This window comes from Bos javanicus, chromosome 1, assembly GCF_032452875.1.
Source record: "Bos javanicus breed banteng chromosome 1, ARS-OSU_banteng_1.0, whole genome shotgun sequence".
Taxonomy (NCBI): domain Eukaryota; kingdom Metazoa; phylum Chordata; class Mammalia; order Artiodactyla; family Bovidae; genus Bos; species Bos javanicus.
In genome coordinates this window covers 149,406,320-149,427,290 of record NC_083868.1, presented here as the reverse complement: position 1 = coordinate 149,427,290, position 20,971 = coordinate 149,406,320, and the positions used below count along the sequence as shown (strand labels likewise).

The 20,971-nt window shown below is 40.7% G+C and overlaps 1 long non-coding RNA gene across 1 annotated transcript; it reads right to left on the bottom strand.

The window, feature by feature from the left end:
• Positions 1 to 1,761: 1,761 nt before the first annotated feature.
• LOC133254831 (uncharacterized) lies at positions 1,762 to 19,516 on the bottom strand. The gene is made up of 3 exons (XR_009738778.1): positions 19,312 to 19,516; positions 18,322 to 18,375; positions 1,762 to 2,320 (listed from the first exon to the last, which is right to left on the bottom strand). It is a non-coding gene; the product is annotated as an uncharacterized LOC133254831 (long non-coding RNA).
• Positions 19,517 to 20,971: the final 1,455 nt, after the last annotated feature.

The following is a 20,971-nucleotide window of genomic DNA, read 5'->3' as shown; positions in this document are numbered from 1 at the left end:
CACATGTACCCCAATGTTCATCGCAGCACTGTTTATAATAGCCAGGACATGGAAGCAACCTAGATGTCCATCAGCAGATGAATGGATAAGAAAGCTGTGGTACATATACACAATGGAGTATTACTCAGCCATTAAAAAGAATACATTTGAATCAATTCTAATGAGGTGGATGAAACTGGAGCCTATTATACAGAGTGAAGTAAGCCAGAAGGAAAAACACCAATACAGTATACTAACGCATATATATGGAATTTAGAAAGATGGTAACAATAACCCTGTGTACGAGACAGCAAAAGAGACACTGATGTATAGAGCAGTCTTATGGACTCTGTGGGAGAGGGAGAGGGTGGGAAGATTTGGAGAATGGCATTGAAACATGTAAAATATCATGTATGAAACGAGATGCCAGTCCAGGTTCGATGCACGATACTGGATGCTTGGGGCTAGTGCACTGGGACGACCCAGAGGGATGGTATGGGGAGAGAGGAGGGAGGAGGGTTCAGGATGGGGAACACATGTATACCTGTGGCGGATTCATTTTGATATTTGGCAAAACTAATACAATTATGTAAAGTTTAAAAATAAAATAAAATTTAAAAAAAGAAAGTGAGGGATGGAAAAAGATATTTTATGTGAATAGAAATGATAAGAAATCTGGAGTAGTAATACTCATATCAGACCAAATAGACTTTAAAACAAAGTCTATACTATAAGACAAACAAGAGCATTCAGATCAGTCCCTCAGTCGTGTCCGACTCTTTGCAACCCCATGAATCGCAGCACATCAGGCCTCCCTGTCCATCACTAACTCCTGGAGTTCACTGAGACTCACATCCATCAAGTCGGTGATGCCATCCAGCCATCTCATCCTCTGTCATCCCCTTCTCCTCCTGCCCCCAATCCCTCCCAGCATCAGAGTCTTTTCCAATGAGTCAACTCTTCGCATGAGGTCGCCAAAGTACTGGAGTTTCAGCTTCAGCATCATTTCTTCCAAAGAAACCCCAGGGCTGATCTCCTTCAGAATGGACTGGTTGGATCTCCTTGCAGTCCAAGGGACTCTCGAGTCTTCTCCAACACCACACTTCAAAAGCATCAATTCTTCCGCCCTCAGCCTTCTTCACAGTCCAACTCTCACATCCATAGCCTTGACTAGACGGACCTTTGTTGGCAAAGTAATGTCTCTGCTTTTGAATATGCTATCTAGGTTAGTCATAACTTTCCTTCCAAGGAGTAAGCATCTTTTAATTTCATGGCTGCAGTCACCATCTGCTGTGATTTTGGAGACCCAAAAAATAAAGTCTGACACTGTTTCCACTGTTTCCCCATCTATTTCCCATGAAGTGATGGGACCGGATGCCATGATCTTCGTTTTCTGAATGTTGAGCTTTAAGCCAACTTTTTCACTCTCCACTTTCACTTTCATCGAGAGGCTTTTGAGTTCCTCTTCACTTTCTGCCATAAGGGTAGTGTCATCTGCATATCTGAGGTGATTGATATTTCTCCTGGCAATCTTGATTTCAGCTTGTGCTTCTTCCAGTCCAGCGTTTCTCATGAGGTACTCTGCATATAAGTTAAATAAGCAGGGTGACAATATACAGCCTTGACGTACTCCTTTTGATAAAGGGATCGATTCAAGAGGATATAACACTCATTAACATATATGGACCTAATATGTCAGGAGCACCTAAATATATAAAACATTAAAAGACATGGAAGGAGAAACTGACAATAGTAAATAAAAATAGAAGTTTAACACCCCATCACTGAAAAGGTCATCCAGACAGAAAACAAATAAGGGACAAAACCAAAGACTACAAAAAACAGAAAATTACAAGCCAATATTTCTGATGAATATAGATGCAAAAAAATCTCAACAAAGTGCTTGCAAAGCAAATTCAACAATACGTAAAAAGAATCATACACCATGATCGAGTTGAATTTATTTCAGCATCACAGGATGGTTCCATATACACAAATCAGTCAATGTGATGCACCACATTAACAAAAAGAAGGGTAAGAATCACTGGTCACCTTAGTAGATGCAGAAAAGGCATTTGACAAAACTCAACATCCATTCATAATAAAAACTCTCATCAAAATTGGTATAGAGGGAATATATTTCAATATAATAAAGGCCATTTGTGACAAATCCATAGCTAACATGATACTCAATGGTGAAAAGCTGAGTTTCTTTCCTCTAAAATGAGGAACAAGGACTTCCCTGGTGGTCCTGTGGTTAAGACTCTGAGCTTTCACTGCGGAGGGTGTGGGTTCAATCCCTGGTCAGGGAATTAAGATACTGCGTACGATGCGGTGCCGCCTAAAGGGAAAAAAAAATGAAATAAAATAAAATAAGGAATAAGACAAGGATGCATACTCTTGCCACTTTTATTCGACATAGTATTGGAAGTCCTAGTGGCAAGAATCAGAAAAGAAAAATAAAATGCATCCAAATTAGAAAGGAAGAAGCAAAATTGTCACTATCTGCAGATGACATGATACTATATAGAGAAAACCCCAAAGTCTCCACCAAAAAACCTATTAGAATTAATAAATGAATTCAGTAAAGTTGCAGGATACGTTATTAGTAAAGATAAGCATGTTGCTTTTCTAAACACTAGTAATGAACTATCACAAAGAAAACAGTTTGGTTAAAATTGCACCAAAAAGAATAAAATACCTGGCAATAAACATAACAAGGAGAGGAAGGACCTATATTCTGAAAATTAAAAACAGTGATGAAAGAAACTGAAGGTGATTCAAAGAACTGAAAAGATATTCCATGTTCATGGATTGAACGAATTAATATTGTTAAAATGTTCATAATATGCAAAGCATCATGCATACTTAATGCAAATTCTGTCAAAACATCAGTGACATTTTTCACAGAACTAGAACAAATAATCCTACAATTTATATGGAGTCACAAAAGACCCCAAATTGCCAGAGTAATCTTTTTTTTATTAATTTATTTTTAATGATGTATCAGTTCAGTTCAGTCGTTGTTTGCAACCCTATGGACTGCAGCATGCCAGGCTTCCCTGTCCATCACCAACTCTCAGAGCTTGCTCAAACTCATGTCCATTGAGTCAGTGATGCCATCCAACCATCTCATCCTCTGTTGTCCCCATAGTCGATTTAAAATTTTGTGTTAGTTTCAGTTGCACAGCAAAGTGATTCAGTTATTCATACATATATATCTATTTTTTCAGATTATTTCCCTTATAGGTTATTACAAAATAGAGTATAATTCCCTGTGCTATTTAGTAGGTCTATTTTATACACATTAGTATGTATCTATTAATACCAAACTCCTAATTTACTTCTTCCCACCCTGCCAAAGCAATCTTAAGGAAAAAGAACAAAGCAGAGTGTATCACCCTTTCTGAGTTCAGACTATACTGCAAAGAAAAAGTAATAAAAACAGTATGATATTGGCACAAAAACAAACATAAAGATCAATGCAACAAGGTTGAGAGCCCAGAAATAAACCGATTTGTGGTCAATTAATGCACAGTAAAAAAGGCAGAAATATACAATGGAGAAAAGACAGTCTCTTCAATAAGTGGTGCTGGGAAAGTTACATGTAAAAGATTGAATGAAAATAGAACATTTTTTCACACCAGATATAAAAGTAAACTCAAAATCAATTAAAGAGCTAAATACAATCCCTAGAATGATAAAATTTCTAGACGAGAACAGGGGCAGAATACTCTTTGGCATAAATCAAAGCAATGTTTTTTGATCTTCTCCTAAGGCAAAAGAAACAAATGAGACCTGAATGAAATATAAAAGCTTTGACACAGCAAAAGAAACTGTAAACAAAACAAAAAGACAACTTACTGAAAGGGAGAAAATATTTGCAAGTGATAAGGAGTTAATATCCAAAATATATAAACAACTTGTACAACTCAATATCAAAAACTCCCCAAACAACTCAATTAAAAATAGGCAGAAGACCTGAATGGACATTTTTCCAAAGCAAATATACAGATTGCCAACAGGCACGTGGAAAGATGATCAACACTGCTAAATCATCAGAGAAATGCAAACCAAAACCACAATGAGCTATCATCTCACCCCTGTCAAATGGCTGTCATCAAAAAGTCTGCAAACAACAAATTTGTTGAGGATGGATAGAAAAGGGGAGACTAGTACACTGATGGTGGGAATGTAAATTGATGCAGTTACTATGAAAAAGAGTATGGCAGTCCCTCAAAAAACTAAAAATAGAGTTACCATATGACCCAGCAAACCCACTCCTGGGTATATATCTGAAGAAAATGGAAACATTAATTTGAGAAGCTATGTGCAGCCCAGGGTTCATAGCAGCATTATCGATAGTAGACAACATATGGCGTCAGCCTAAGCGTCCATCCACTGATGAATGGGTAAAGAAGGTGTGGTGTATATATGCTCAGTGGAATATATCTTAGTCATAAAAAAGAATGACATTCTGCCATTTGCAACAATGTGGATGGACGTAGAGGGTGTTGCCGTAAGTGAAATCAGTCAGAAACAACAAATACTCTTGTTGTCACTCACGTGTGAAATATAAACAATGTAACAAATAGAAACAGAGTCACAGATACAGAGGACAAACTACTGGTTTCCAGCAGGGAGAGAGACGCAGGCAGGGGGAAGACAGAAGGAGAGGATTAACAGATACAAACTATTCTGGGTAAAATAAAATGACAGTGATGTATTATACAACAGAGGAAAAACTATACATTGTAAATCAAAGTGAAAGTGAAAGCGTTAGTCGCTCGGTTGTGTCGGACTCTGCGCACCATGGACTGTAGCCCATCAAGCTCCTCTGTCCATGGGATACTTCAGGCAAGAATACTGGAGTGGGTTGCCATGCCCTCCTCGAGGGAATCTTCCTGACCCAGGGATCAAACCCAGGTCTCCTGTATTGCAGGAGGATTCTTTACCATCTGAGCACCAGGAAAGCCCATATTGCAAATCAACCATACTGCAATAAAAAAATTTTTAATTTAAAACATTTTAATTAAAATATATCATCAGAAAAATAAGAGAAATACTGTAGCCATGAAACAAGAATAGTATGCTCAAAATGGAACAAATTAGAGAAAAAGAACGAGCCCTTGAAAACTAAAAATATGATCGCTCTCTATATATATTATAGCAAAAACGAAAAAAACAGTAAAAGAGTTGAAAGAGATCTCTCTCAAAGTAGAGCAAAAAGAATATGTTCCACAGAAGAAAAAAGTAACAAAAGTAGAAGCTCAATGTGGAAGCTCCAATCTGGGTGACAGGAGTCATGGAAAGACAGACCAGAGAAAAGAAAAGAAGGAAATTAATGAAGAAATAGTTCAATAAATTCTCCCAGAAGCGAAGAACACAAGTCCTCAAGTGAAAAATTCCACTGAGTGCCAGGCGTGATGAATAGAAAAGACCGACATCAAAGAGCACCGCGGTGCAAAGTCAGGACGTCAGAGGGAAAGAAATATCCCAAGAATTTTTAGAGAGAAAAAGGTCACAAACAAAGGGTCAGGAGTTGGAATGGAATTCAACTGCTCAACAAAACACAGATAGCTATCAGATAAGGAAGCAAAGAAAACATGGAATCCAGAAAATCTGGGATGCACACGTGTGAGATGGTGTAGGAATTCGCAGGGTGGTGGTGGAGGAAAGTCAGTTAACTGTAGGACGGGAACCCTGAGCAGCACGCAGTCCAGACCCAGACAGGTGCTGGGAGATCTCCACATCAGGTGTCCTAAGGAAGAGGAGGGAAAGTTGCTCAGTCGTGTCCCCCTGTGGCCCCTTGGAGTGTATAGGCCAGAATACTGGAATGGGTAGCCTTTCCCTCCTCCAAGGGATCTTCCCAACCCAGGGATTGAACCCAGGTCTCCTGCATTACAAGCAGATTCTTTACCAGCTGAGCCATCAGGGAACCCCAAGAGTACTGGAGTGGGTAGCCTATCCCTTCTCGAGGGGATCTTCCTGACCTGGGAATTGAACCGGGGTCTCCTGCATTGCAGGTAGATTCTTTACTAGCTGAGCTATCAGGGAGGACGTATGGGGAAATGGCATTGAGTGGGATGTTACAGAGCTGTTATTTTTAGGTGAGAAAACACTTAACAGTAGCTCATAAAAAGCAAGGCAACTGAAGAAAGAAAGCAACTAAGTCAAATTAAAAGGTCATTTTTACAGATGAGGAACTGTCATCATTGTGTACTCACTTGTTAATCAGTGTATGGCCTTACGTCATCTAGTTGCAAGAGTAAAAAGGTCAAACATGGGTCTCACTGCAAAAGAGCTGAAAGCGTCACCTATTATCCTAGAAAGGTATTAGATAGATCTAAAATTGTAGACCCAAAAGCAGCAGTATCTGCATTTATTTTTACGTTTGGAGGTATGTACCAGATTAAGCAACAAAATACACTGAAAGCAGGTAACGTGGGCAACAGGAAGTGGGCAGACACAGGAGACCACATTTTTTGCAGTGAGATTTTTCCCACTCGACTTTTGTCTCTGATTTTTCTCTTGAAAGTGTTCAAATCTATATAAAAGGTAAAGAATAGCACAGTAAGTCGTATCCATATACTCTTAGCCTGGGTTCCACATTCGCTTTCTCTCTCCCTCATTTTTTTTCTGCACCGCTTCAAGTGAGTTGAAAACATCACAAAGCTTCATTCATAAATACTCCAGCTGGTGTCTCTTGAGAACAAGGACATTCTTCTCCACACACAGAGTGTCATCCCCGCATCTAAGGAAATCCACAGTGACCCCCTGTGATCTCCCAAATGGACCGACAGACGATCCACAGTCACATTTCCTCAAATAGTCCCCCAAATATTGTTTGTATATCTTTTCGTTCCGTCCAGGGTTTAATCAGATTTCAGAGTTTGTGCTTGGGTGTTTTATCTCTTTGGACTCTTCAAGGATAGAAGAATCCCTGCCCTGCTAGGCTTTTTTCTGTTCTGTAATGATGCTGTCTGTTTTGAAGGCAGGGCTCCAGTTGGCTCTTCGAATGGCTCACCTCTGGATGTTTCCTCATAATTAGATTCAGATTCCTACTGAAACTGTCCCTATGGGCACATATTACCTTAATAAACAAAGTAAAATGGAAAAAATGAAGATGGTATTGGTGTACTTTTCCTAAAAAAATGCCTTTCTCTCTTAGGTCTCTTTCGGCCGGAGTCTGATGCCTCCCCTGTGTTAATTGGGTCAGCATGTGCTTACTAAGTGTTCCCAACACAAGCCACTCCAGGAAGCAGGTTAAACACCTTTTCTCGGAAAGGCGTACATTTTCACAGCTTTTCATTTTAAATGTGTTCCCAGTGGGGATTTTTTTCCCCTGTCATCTACCCAAGAAATTCTGTGTCGGTTATCTCAAACACAAATGGAAGCCGTTTCCACACAAATCCCTCCGTTGCTGAATAGATTGGATTGTCCTGTGTGATAAAGCAGGATCCACAGACAGAGCAGCGTGGGGACCCGGCTTCTGAGCCCGGCTCTGCCATGGACGCTTCGGGCGACCTTGAGCCAGACCCCCGCCTCCCTAGGCTCCAGCATTCTTATCTATAAAAAGAAGGGGTTGGACCAAGTTGATAACGAAAGGTACCTTTCAAACGACAGTTCTGAAGTAAGCAGAAAAGAAAGAGTTCAAGGGCAGGCAGCGGCCTGCACACCTCTAGAAGACGTCTCTTTTTACCTTCCTGACAGCCAGGTGTGGCCACCCTCTACACAACAAAAAGTTGATCCTCCGTTGTCAGGGGGAGACGAGGAGGTAGAGGACGGTGCAAGGAAGAGCAGATAAGGGGTGATGATGCGAATACCGGCACTCAAGTGGAGACAGAAACCCCACCTTCCAGAGTATTCCACCTGAAGATACGCTGTGAGGCTTGAATTCAGAGAAACAAGAGTGAAAGGCTCTCAGTCGAGTCCGACTCTTTGCGACCCCATGGACTATAACCTGCCAGGCTCCTCTGTCCATGGGATTCTCCAGGCAAGAAGGCTGGAGTGGGTTGCCATCTCCTCCTCCAGGGGATCCTCTTGACCCAGGGATAGAACCTGGCTCCCCTGGCATTGAGGCAGAAACAAGCCTAATGCTAAAATCAAAAGAGATCCCCAAGTATTCTTGTGACATAGGGATACTCAACAAACATTTAGTAAATGGTGAAGGAGTTCAGGACATACCACCCCAAAATATGTTTCTTTAGGACACTAATTATTTTGAGCTAAAGCCACTGGAAAAGCAGCACTCAGGCAGAGGCTTTCTCTGAATCCCCTCTCAGCTCCCTACAGTCAGATCCTCCAAAAGGAACTCAGTCGACTTAAATTCCCTCTCCGGGAGGGTCATCAGCTGGGAAGATCCAGCCTTATCCCAAGACAAGAGACCAGACGTTGGCCCCAAAACCAGACAGACTCCTCACAAACCATCACGTCTCCCATCTGTTCCTCTTAGGGTGCCTTCACCTTTCCTAAAAATATTTTGCTCTTCTCTGAACTGGCTACATCCTCTCTCTTCTTCTCCAACTGACGGTACTTAAGCTCCCCAGCGGAGAAGGAAATGGCAACCCCTTCTGGTATTCTTGCCTGGAGAATCCCAGGACAGAGGAGGCTGGTGGGCTGCTGTTCATAGGGTCGCACAGAGTTGGACACGACTGAAGTGATTTAGCAGCAGCAGCAGCAAGTTCCCCAGTGGGGCTTTCCTAATGGCTCAGGGGTAAAAAGTCTGCCTGTCAATGCAGGAGACACAGGTTTGATCCCTGGGTTGAGAAGATCCCCTGGACGAGGAAATGGCATCCCACTCCTGAAATTCCCGTGGACAGAGGAGCCTGGCGGGTTCTAGTCCAAAGGCTCCCAGAGAGTTGGAGGCCACTGAGCATGGTGTAGCAGCAAGGGCCCCAGTCACACCAGTTTATTGAGTACTCGCTTCTTTTCTCGTGATGCCCACACACATGACAGTAAAATGAATATGTGCGTACGCCTTTTTGGCTCTCAACCTGCCTGCTGTCTTTGTCACAGACTCAGCTATCAAACCTAGAAGGGTGGAGGGAAAAACCTTCCTCCCCTACAGGGGAGCCTCCAGGTACAAGACTGTAAGTGATCTCAGGCCATCTTCAGTGCTGGTGTTAATTCGTTCAAGTTGCTCCAAACACTTTGTAAGGTCTCTCTTGGAACCTGATAGAAGGAAGGCAGGAGAGACAAAGAGAGCCCTCGACTAGACATCAGGGGGTCTGTCTCTCTCCCAACTCTGCAGGTCAGTCAGCTCAGTCGCTCAGTCGTGTCCGACTCTGCGACCCCATGGACTGCAGCACTCCAGGCTTCCCAGTCCATCACCATCTCCCGGAGCTTGCTCAAACTCATGTCCATGGAGTCGGTGATGCCATCCAACCATCTCATCCTCTGTCGACCCCTTCTCCTCCCACCTTCAGTCTTTCCCAGCATCAGAGTCTTTTCCGAGTCAGTTCTTTGCATCAGGTGGCCAAAGTATTGCACTCTGCAGGTAAGTGGATCAATTTGGGGCAAATCTCATAGCCCCTCTAGGCCACCACCATTTTCTCATCTGGGAGAAGAACGGAAGTGGGAGGCATAGATTCACTCACTTCTCTAATTCTTTACTGCTGAAAACTTAATGAGACAATTCCTAAAACTTTGGGGTTAAGCAAGAGACTACATTTATTGCATGATTTATACTGTTATCCTATTGAATAACTGGACACTGACTTGGTGGTGCTTTCTCACTTCCTTTACTTAAATGATCTACTCTCTAACTGGTTTTCCTCTCTTAAATGGGTATCAAAGAAATATCCAATTTTTTCTCTCTTGGCTTATAGCCATGGCTTCTTGTCCCAGAGGTTTCTGAGCCTGAGAATAATTATCTGGTTAAGTTAAGGATGCCCAGAAGGTGACAACATCCGTTGCTCATGGTTCAGTTTTCTTGGTCCTTCCTGTGTAATGCGGTCCCTTCCAAAACATTCTACAATGATAACGATACCACTTTACATTTACACAGAAATTTCTACAAGAGTGTCCTCCACGTTTCTAATACCAGTGACCAATGCAGGCTTTAAGGATTAAGGACAAGTGTATGTTGGAGGCTTTCAAAAACAGTTTTCTCATTCACTTGTAGGTCCTAACATCTTTGCTAGATCCTCAGAGTCTGTGGAGCCTGGAGATAAGTGAAGAAGAAGGGAATTCAAGGAAGAGCCCTTTTCAGGCAGAGGGTGAGGTCCTGAGTCCTAGGTCAGACCTGCAGGAAGTAGGGGGGAGATGGAGAGATCATTGTAGCAGCCATAGATTTTTTTAAAAAATTGGGGCTATAGTTAATGTGCCATGTTGTATGGCACCTACGGGTTTTTAGACTTAAGAGGTACTCAAGCAACCACAGTGATAAGTCGCTTTTTGGATCCTGATCCAAACCACTTGTTAAAAAAAAAAAAACTATAGGACAATCAAGGAAATGAAGCACTGACTGGTTTGGGGTGAAATTAAAGAATTGCTCCTATTTTAAGATGCCATTATGATATTAAGCTTTCCTGGTGGCTCAGACAATAAAGAATCTGCCAGCAATGCAGGAGACCTGGGTTTGATCCCTGGGTTGGGAAGATCCCCTGGAGAAGGGCATGGCAATCCACTCCAATGTTCTTGCCTGGAGAATCCCCATGAACAGAGGAGCCTGGTGGGCTGCAGTCCATGGGGTCACAGAGAGTCAGACAGGACTGAGCGACTAAGCACACATGACTGGGCAAAAATTAATAAGTGCTGAAGCTAAGGGACGAGTAAGTACTTGGACTTCATCATACAATTCTTTCTAAGACTGCTTGAAATTCTCCAAAACTATTTTTAAATGACAACCGGAAAAACAAATCTTTTCACAACTGAACAATAAGAGAATAAGGAAAAGCCAGATTTTGCGTGTTCCATTTTACATTAGGCAGCCTCTCAAGTTTCTTGGTTAGAAATAAACTCTTGAATTTTAAGGTAAATGTAAGGAATGGGAAATGGGAGAAGGGTGAAGAGTTCTGATGCTTTTATTTCCCACATAACCCTGATATTGCCACACATTTGAGTGATGTTTTACGGTTTCAAAGTGCTTTATATCTCATTCGATCTCAAAAAAAGCCAGGTATGTATATATGTTGTCATGTGTGACATCTGACAAAATGTCTTCATTATGTTGTTTTTGCAATTTTATTTTTAGTGATTTACTTTTTTTTTTTTTTTTCTTCTTCTTTTTTTTATACCTGTGGCGGATTCATTTTGAAGTGATTTACTTTAAACCTCTGAAAATAGTCTAATTGTTGTATTAGTCCCTTAGTTGATACCTAAGGATTTATTTCCTGCTCTAGCTTTGCATGGAAAACTCAGCCTGGATGTCTATTTACAATATTAGAATTCTTAAATGTTCCCCTGTAATGATTGGGAGCAATTTTATTTTTCCTCTTAAGTTTCTGTTTGGAGAAATGTGTTGCGGGGGGGTGGGGGGGGGAATCTTTCTTATTTCCTTTGAGTCCACCCAGCTGTTTTATTTTGTGTTCACTTATTTCCCAGGCTTCCATTTGGAGTGTGAAGCCATCAAAAGTGTTCTGTTCTTTTTAATACTTATCAGCATTTCCTTTATTAGCCACATTATCCTTTATCTCTTTCCTGCAAAAGCTTTTAAAGTACCAATTGATGAAGCCACATCTTTTGTTATTTAAATATTATTCCATCAACATTTACAAGTACATCCTAAGAAGATTCAAGCACAATATCCTACCCTAATGATTACAAACCCACACATTTTTTAAAATCTGACTTCTTTTCTCTTTTTGTGTGTGTATTCCTCCCATTCCAGAATTCTACTAGCTGAGCGCAGGAAACTACCAGAGGCCTGGTATTAAAAATTCCCAACTGATCACAGACCTTTAACAAGATCAAGAGAGGTACACACTTTATAGTTATAAGGGCAACACGTCCTTAAGTTAAAATGAAGACCTAGATATGTTTCACCGGCATTGATCCTGAAGGAATCACCGGATAGCCGCTTAAGGGGGAAGGAGTTTCTATGCGGTACCAAGACCATGCTCTAAGGGTTTCTAAGCAGGGCCCTGGAGGAGAGGGACCCCTGGGGTGAAGGCGTCCCTGAACTCCAACTGGAGCTACTCTGTGACTCTGCAATTATTAAATATAGCCACATGAATCACACCACAAAATTCCAGTCCTGAAATCTGGTATCGGGCATAACAATTTGTTCTCTCTCCTTGCTCATGAACAACAATCGACTGAAGAAATTTTGGTCTGTGTAAAGAATAGCTAGATGCTTTTTACCTTCCTCTGAAAGACTCAGTCTGCATTTGACATGACATATGCTTCTCAAGTGTTATTTTGTGTTTATTCTTTTTTGAACTAAATTGTCAGTCCTTGTCACTAGAAAGACATTTCCCTGGAACCCTCCTGACTCATGCTAAGGGTACACAACAGCTGATAAACTCCAGTGACCTCTGAGGAGACAGATGAGCTGTGTGGCTTTGAATGCCCACGTGGCTTTCTGGGCTATAGCTGACCGCATAACCCAGGCTAAAGCGGCTGGCAAATGATCATGCTTTTTCCATATTTACCATGTTGATTACAGGGGTTGCGTCACCTATTCTGTTGCTCTGTCTAATCTCTTTCTTTATTATAGATTATATATTTATATATATATGTTATATTTCTTCATTATCTTGCCACTAACTTCCTTATTTGCATTTGTCTGTGTATATTCTTCTTTGTAATTACAAAACAATTCATAGTCACTGCAACAGTAACAAAAGCTAACACTGATTGCTTCTAACGTGCCAGACACATTCCTAAAAGCTTAACTCTGGCCTCACCTAATCTTCAAATATTTACAGGATAGATACCAGTATCTTCACTTTGCATATTAAAGAAAACATGGACATAAAGCACTTAGAAAGTTTCTCACCTAGTCATTTTTCTTGAAAGTATTTCCTTCAGGAAAAAACAAGGAAGCCAAGAAAGAAAAGGGTATTAAAAACATGAAAAAGCAGTGAAAAAAAATCCTAGTTAAATTTATACTTATATTTTAATGTTAAGACATTTGAGAAAGAATTTTTAAGGAATAAAACAGAAGCCTGTAAAGAGAAGGTTAATGATAAACTAGCACTCAAATTTCAGAATATTGCTACAAACATGAGATCCTTAAGATCTCACCTGGCTCCAAAGAAAAAAGTTATACTGATTCATTCTAAATTCTTATAGAAAAGCACGTTTAAAAGGTTTTCTTAAATTCAAGGGCCATCTCCTCAAAATGGTCAAGGTTAGCAAAAACAAGGAAAGGCTGAGAAGCTGTTGCAGCCAAGAGGGGAATAAGAAGACATGATGACTAAATGTAATGTATTCTGGAACACGATAAAGGACGTTGATAAAAATCATATTGTTACCGGAAACCTGAGTTTGCCTCTTGGTGGGTGTTGAACCGAAAGACACAACCGCGGCAGAGAGCAGAAGAAGGAAGGATTTATCATATTTGTAGCAAGTAAGGAGCACACTGGGGATCTTCTCCAAAGCCGTGTCTCTCTAAACAGCAAAGTTGGGAAGTTTTAAGCTAAGGATTCACGAATATTCATGGAGGGGCTTCGATGGTGTATGCACATTCATGAAGGGGCTGGTGCAGAGGAGAATTCAACATAGAATTAGGGCAAGGGTCCACAGAATCCAAGCTTTAGTAGTTTAAAGTCAGAAGAAGTCAGCATCATCCTTCCACTCTCCAGCAGGATGCGGGCCTCGGTTCCTGAAGACCTCAAAGGTAACGTGTCAGACTGTTACCTACCAGATACCTTGAGGAGGAAGTAAGCCTCTGTTTTAATCACTGAATGTTGTTTCTTGACTGCTTTTCCATAGTTCCTGCGTTCTCTCATTTCCCTTAAGATCATTCATTACTGAGACCTTTCAAGGGCAAGCACTGTGGCTGGGCTTAGATCATAGAATGGCTTACACCAAAAATGGCTTCTCTTCTGTCAAGAAAGCCATGCCTGGCTCTTCCCCAGAACCTCCTACCTGATCTGCTTACAATATGAATCAATATGAACTTTAGTTAATAAGAGTTTCCCAGGTGGTGCTGGTGATAAAGAATGTGTCTGCCAATGAAGGAGACACAAGAGACTTGGATTCCATCCCTGGAGAAGGAAATGGCAACCCACTCCCGTATTCTTGCCTGGGAAATCCCATGGGCAGAGGAGCCTGGCTGAGTTGCAAAGAGTCAGACTCCACTGATCACATATAGACACACACAGTCTATAGTTAATTAATAAACTGTATCAACATTAGATCTTTAATTTTGACAAATGTACTATATTAATGGAAAATACAAATAAGAAAGGAAACTGAGTATAGAGTACACAGGAATTCTCTGTACTGTCTTTGCCATTTTTCTATAAATCCAAAATTACTCTGAAACAGAAAATTAGTTTAAAAATTAAAACCAACCTCATGGAGTTGTGGTAAGAATTAAATGAAATAATCAGGGACTTCCATGGTGGTTCAGTGGCCAAGACCAGTGGCAAGTCCAAGTTGTCACTCCTGTTTCTGACCCACTGGCTATAGACGGGAGGTTACAACCCCCCTCTCCTTGGATTCCAATAATTGGCTAGAGAAGTGCTCAGAACCCAGACATTCAATGTCTCACTTAGAAAGACTGTCCTGTGTACGTGTGTGTGCGTGCTCAGTCACTTCAGTCGTGTCCGACTCTTGCGACCCCATGGACTGTAGCCCGCCAGGCTCCTCTGTCCATGGGACTCTCCAGGCAAGAACGCTGGAGTGGGTTGCCGTGCCTTCCTCCAGAGACTCTTCCCCACCCAGGACTGAACCCTGGTCTCCTTCATTGGCAGGAAGTTTCTTCACCACTAGCATCACCTGGGAAGCCCATGCTTATGTATGTTCTCCTATATTTTCTGTTCGTATTCTTATCACTTGATTTAGAACTTCAATTCATTTTCATTTCATTTTATTTTTTATTTTTAAGAAGCTAGCTAGTCTCACAGTTTGCAACTGGATATCCAGTTGTTTCCATACCATTTGTTGAATTTACTTCACTCCAAATTTGAAATAACAACATTGTCAAGTCAATACATGAATTTATTTCTCTGCCTCTATCACACCCCTCTAATGACACTATTTTAAGCCCTACTAGAGCAGTTTCTTCTTCATTAGTCTTCTTTTAAAAGACATCTTAGCAGTTTTTCACATTTACTCTTCCAGATGAAGTTTTAAGTTTCAAAAATCTTCCTCTTAAGATTTTGCTTGGAATTTCATTGACTCTATAACCATTTGGGAAGAAATGACAAGGCAGCATGAGAAAGTGACAATTAAATGGGCACTAAACAAAGAAGGGCAATGCCAAAGAGTGTTCAAACTATCGCACAGTTGCACTCATTTCACATGCTAACAAGGTTATGCTCAAAATCCTTCCAGCGAGGCTTCAGCAGTACATGAACCGAGAACTTCCAGATGTACAAGCTGAGTTTAGAAAAGGCAGAAGAACCAGAGATCAATTTGCCAATATTCATTGGATCATACGGAAAACAAAGGAATTCCAGAAAAACAGCTACTTGTGCTCCACTGACTATGCTAAAGCCTCTGACTGTGTGGGTCACAACAAACTGTGAACATTCTTAGAGAGATGGGCATACCAGACCATCTTACTTGCCTCCTGAGAAGCCTATATGAAGACCAAGAAACAACAGAATCAGGTATGGAACAGTGAACTGGTTCAAAATTGGGAAAGGAATACGACAAAGCTGTATATTGTCACCCTGATTATTTACCTTATATGCAAAATACATCATGCAAAATGCTGGGCTGGATGAATCACAAACTGGAATCAAGATTACCAGGGGAAATATCAACAACCTCACGTATGCAGATGATACCACTCTAATGGCAGAAAGTGAAGAAGAACTTTAAAGAGCCTCTTGATGAGGGTGAAAGAGGAGAGTGAAAAAGCTGGCTTAAAACTCAACATTCAGAAAACTAAGATTAAAAAAAAATAAAGATAACGGCATCCAGTCCCATCGCTTCATGACAAATAGATGGGAAAAAGTGGCAACAGTGACAGATTTTATTTTCTTGGGGTCCCAAATCATTGTGGATGGTGACTGAAGCCATGAGATTGAAAGATGCTTGCTCCTTGGAAGGAAAACTATAAGGATGTGAGAGCTGAACCATAAAGAAGTCTGAACACTGAAGAATTATGCTTTTGAATTTTGGTGCTGGAGAACACACTTGAGAGTCCTTTGGACTGCAAGGAGATCAAACCAGTCAATCCTAAAGGAAATCAACACTGAATATTCATTGGAAGAATTGATGCTGAAGCTCCAATCCTTTGACCACCTGATATGAAGAGCTGACTCACTGGAAAAGACCCTGATGCTGGGAAAGACTGAGGGCAGGAGGAGAAGGGGACAACAGAGGATGAGATGGTTACATAACATCATTGACTCAATAGACATGAATTCGGGCCAACTCCAGGAGACAGTGAAGGACAGGAAAGCCTGGTGGGCTGTAGTCCATGGGGTCTCAAAGAGCTGGACACGACTTAGCAGCTGAACAGAACAGAAACAAAGACAGCTTTTCTCCTTTGGCCAGTCAGTTCATCTTCTGAACCTTCAGTTTCCTCATCTTTCAAGCAGAGGTAATAACAGTACCCGTGTCATGGGACTCATGTGAATGATGTATAACACCCATAAAGTGAGTGGCACAGTGCCTGCCACAAAACACGTGTCCACTGAGTGTCGCGCTCATATTCAAGAACGGAAATTCCATTATATACTCCAAATGTCTTTCAGTAATGCTCATGGTTTTCTTCAAAAAGGTCTCCAACATTTGTTATTGAACTTCTACTATATTTTAATGTTTTGTTGCTATTGGGAATGGAATTTTTTCTTCCTTTTAAGAATGTTTTCTTATTGGTTATTGCTAGTATAGACAAATGTTATCTTTAATGAAGCAAAGCATTTTTTTTTCTCTTAGCAGTTGGTATGGGGACATATTTATCTAGAAGTTGGTACCTTAATGACCGTTACTACCAGTTCCAATAGATTTTTATTCTTTCAGGTTTTCTGTGTAGACAAGACTACGACCCACAAATGATCGTTTGTTTTCTCCTCTTGTATCTTTTCCCCTTTTGCATTGGTTGGCACTTTGAGAATGATTTCAAATAATGCCTGTAGTCGAGGACATCTTTATGTTGTCACGACTTCATTGGGAAGTTTTTACATTCTTTTCAGAAAACAATTTTACATTTAGAAGAGAAACCAAGAGGAAATCAATAAACATTATATATAAAAGGTTAGGTTGCAAAAGTACTTTGAAATTATGTTCCACATAAGAATAGATTGAGTCCATCACATATCTACACATGTATTGAGCAAATAATGAAACTGTGAAGAGCATAAAATGACAATTTCTCAAATGAAGGTTAAACTATGGTTGGTAGATTCAACTGAGGCAAGAACATAAAACCACACGTGTTACTACATTCACTGAGAAAGTCAAATTAACCTTCATAAAATTAACGCGTTCTCATTGAAAAAAAAAAGAGAAAATAAATATATAGAAACAGAAAGAAAATTTCCCCCTTTCCTATATTCTTCATTCTGTGTCCCAGAGGTATCCTTTGTTTACACGTCAGTGTATAGGCCTCTAGAAATTTTTTATGCATATACATGTACAAAAATGAGTAATCTAATTTGGAAACATTGAACAACTTTGATTTAAAAACCATTAGTTTTTAAAATTGAGCTTTAATTTTTTAACACTGATTTAGGCGTAAGATTAAATCCTTAGGCATTCCAGTCAATTGGGAATTTAATGAAATCACCGCTAAACTTTGAGATGTTTTCCTGACAAAAAATCCTATATTTGATATTTCCCCGGAGATTCTGTCCTCTTTTTAATTTATTTCTATTTTTCAAATGTGTATTCTTTTTCATTGTGGTTTCTCACGGGAGACTGAACACACAGCACTGCACAGCAGGACTTTGCTGTCGCCCGTTCTGTGTAACTGTTCGCAGCTGCTCATCCCGAGCTGCCCGTCTATCCCTCTCCTGCCCCCTCCTCCTCGGCAGCCACAAGTCTGTTCACTCGTCTGTCCGTTTCTGTTTTTTTAGATAGCTTCATCAGTGTCACCTTTCAGATTCTGCATATAAGTGAGATCATATTGTATTTGTCTTTCTCTTTCTGACTTCCTTCACCTGGTATGATCATCTCTATTTATATCCACGTTGCTGCACATGGCATTGTTTTGTTTTTAAGACAGAGCATATTCCATTGTAGACATGCACCACACTTGCTTTATCCACTCACCTGTCGATGGACATCCAGGTCGTCTCCACGTCTTGGCTATTGGGAATACTGCTGCTGTGAATACAGGGGTGCATTTATCTTTCAAAATTATCTTTTTTACTTTGAAAATCTTTTGCTCTGAGTGGAATAATTCTTAAACTCCGAAAATCTGGCTCCTTTATAGTTTTAAAATTTTTCTTGAAAAAGTTTTGCTCTTTTATTGTTTGTGACCAAGTAAAACGACTTGGCACTTTTAAGATTTTGCCCAGATAGCTCCTTAGGCAAATCCATTGATTCATTAGGTGCATTTTCTATATCACCACAGGGAATAGTTGCCACACATCATGGCATGACATAAAAGGCTTACCTTTTTTCAGTCCACTAATAATATCCTACGGGTCTCCCGCCTACAATAATAACTTCTCAAGGGACTTTGTATACACTAATAGTATTACACTAATAGTCTCCTCACTGGCCTTTCCAGCTTCTGCTCTGTGTTGGTCCTGAGACCCATGCTGGCTGTGTTAGGTTTTGGTCATGGGTAGCACCCTGATTCCAAATCCTACATTTCTACCCCAGGCACCACTGCTGCCAAACAAATGAGCCCCAAACTCAACAGCTTAAAACAATAATCTTGTCATGCTAACAGATTTTGTGGGTTAGCAATTCAGATGCAACACAGTAGGGATAGCTGTGGGCCTTCCCTGGTGGCTCAGCTGTAAAGAACCCGCCTGCCAATGCAGGACACGTGGGTTTGATCCCAGCATCAGAAAAAAAAAAAAAAACCCTGGAAAAGGAAATGGCAACCCACCCCAGTATTCTTGCCTGGGAAATCACATGGACTGAGGAACCTGGAGGGTTACAGTCCACGGGGCTGCAAAGATCAGAAGCGACAGAGCAACTAAACAACAACTCCAGGAAAGGGTAGCTGCGTCTGCCTCGAGATGTGTGAGGCCTCAGCTGGGAAGATGTGAAGGCCAAAGGGGCTCAGTGACTAAGAGCTGGAGTTACCTGAAGACCCACTCAGAGTCTGGAGAAGCTCGGAAGGCTAGGACTGCTGACCAGAATGTCTGCACGTGTCCACCCCATGACACAGTGCCCTGGGATCCAGCCCTTCTTCAGTGGCAGCTGAGGGCTCTTAAGGACGCGTTTGCCAGCAAACAAGACAGACACCGAATCACACTTATGACCTAGCCTTGGAAGTCACACGGTTGGATTCTTCCCATTCTCTATTGTTGAAGTCATCCCAAACCCACTAGGTTCAAAGGGAGCAATCGACCTCATCTCTGGATGGGAAGAGCGGCCAGGGCACATTGTTGAATACCTTGTATGGTGGGAGGTATTTTTGCAGCTATCTTTGGAAAACACAACATGTGACATACGAAATCAGTAACAGTACATATTATCTGATCAATGCAAATAATGCAAATATATATACAGTGATCTACGCAAGTTAATTACATCAGTTTATTTGCATGATTTGTATATACATATATGTTTGTACCCTTTGATCAGGGAGATACCAGAGCCCATGGGTTCACAAAGAGTCAGACATGAAGTGACTAGACACACATATATGCACACACGCATATATATGTATGTGTGTCTGTGTGTGTTATACATATAAAACTTCCATTCTTCTGAAGTGTTCACAATATCTCTACCAAAAATGATAATTCGCTGAGCATAAAGCAAATCTCAACAAATTTCAAAGATAGTCATTATAAAGAGAATATGCTCAGGCCCTAGTGAAATTTTCCTAGAAATTAGTAACATCCAGGTAAACAGAACATCCTCATATGTTGGAAACTAAGCAGCACATTTCTAAAAATTAGGTCAAAAAAGAAATTCCAAGGGAAATTAGAAAATATTGTAAGTTAAATGACTATTTAGATGATGTTTTTTATTATTATTTTTGTTTTTCAGTTGGAGTATTCTTAGCCTCCAGTGTACAACATAGTGATTCAAAACTTCTAGACTATACCCTATTTAAGGTTATTATAAATATTCCCCCAATTCCAATCCCTAAGAAAGGCAATGCCAAAGCAGGCTCAACCACCGCACAACTGCACTCATCTCACACGCTAGTAAAGTAATGCTTAAAATTCTTCAAGCCAGGCTTCAACAATACATGAACCGTGAACTTCCAGATGTTCAAGCTGGTTTTAGAAAAGGCAGAGGAACCAGAGATCAAATTGCCAACATCTCCTGGATCATCAAAAAAGCTAGAGTTCCAGAAAAACATCTGTCTCTGCTTTATTGACTACGCCAAAGCCTTTGACTGTGTGGATCACAATAAACTGTGGAAAACTCTGAAAGAGATGGGAATACCAGACCACATTATGTGCCTCTTAAGAAATCTGTATGCAGATCAGGAAGCAACAGTTAGAACTGGACATGGAACAACAGACTGGTTCCAAATAGGAAAAGGAGTACGTCAAGGCTGTATACTGTGACCCTGCTTATTTAACTTACATGCAGAGTACATCATGAGAAACGCTGGGCTGGAAGAAGCACAAGCTGGAATCAAGATTGCTGGGAGAAATATCAAAAACCTCAAATATGCAGATGACACCACTCTTGTGGAAGAAAGTGAAGAGGAACTAAAAAGCCTCTTGATGAAAGTAAAAGAGGAGAGTGAAAAGTTGGCTTAAAGCTCAACATTCAGAAA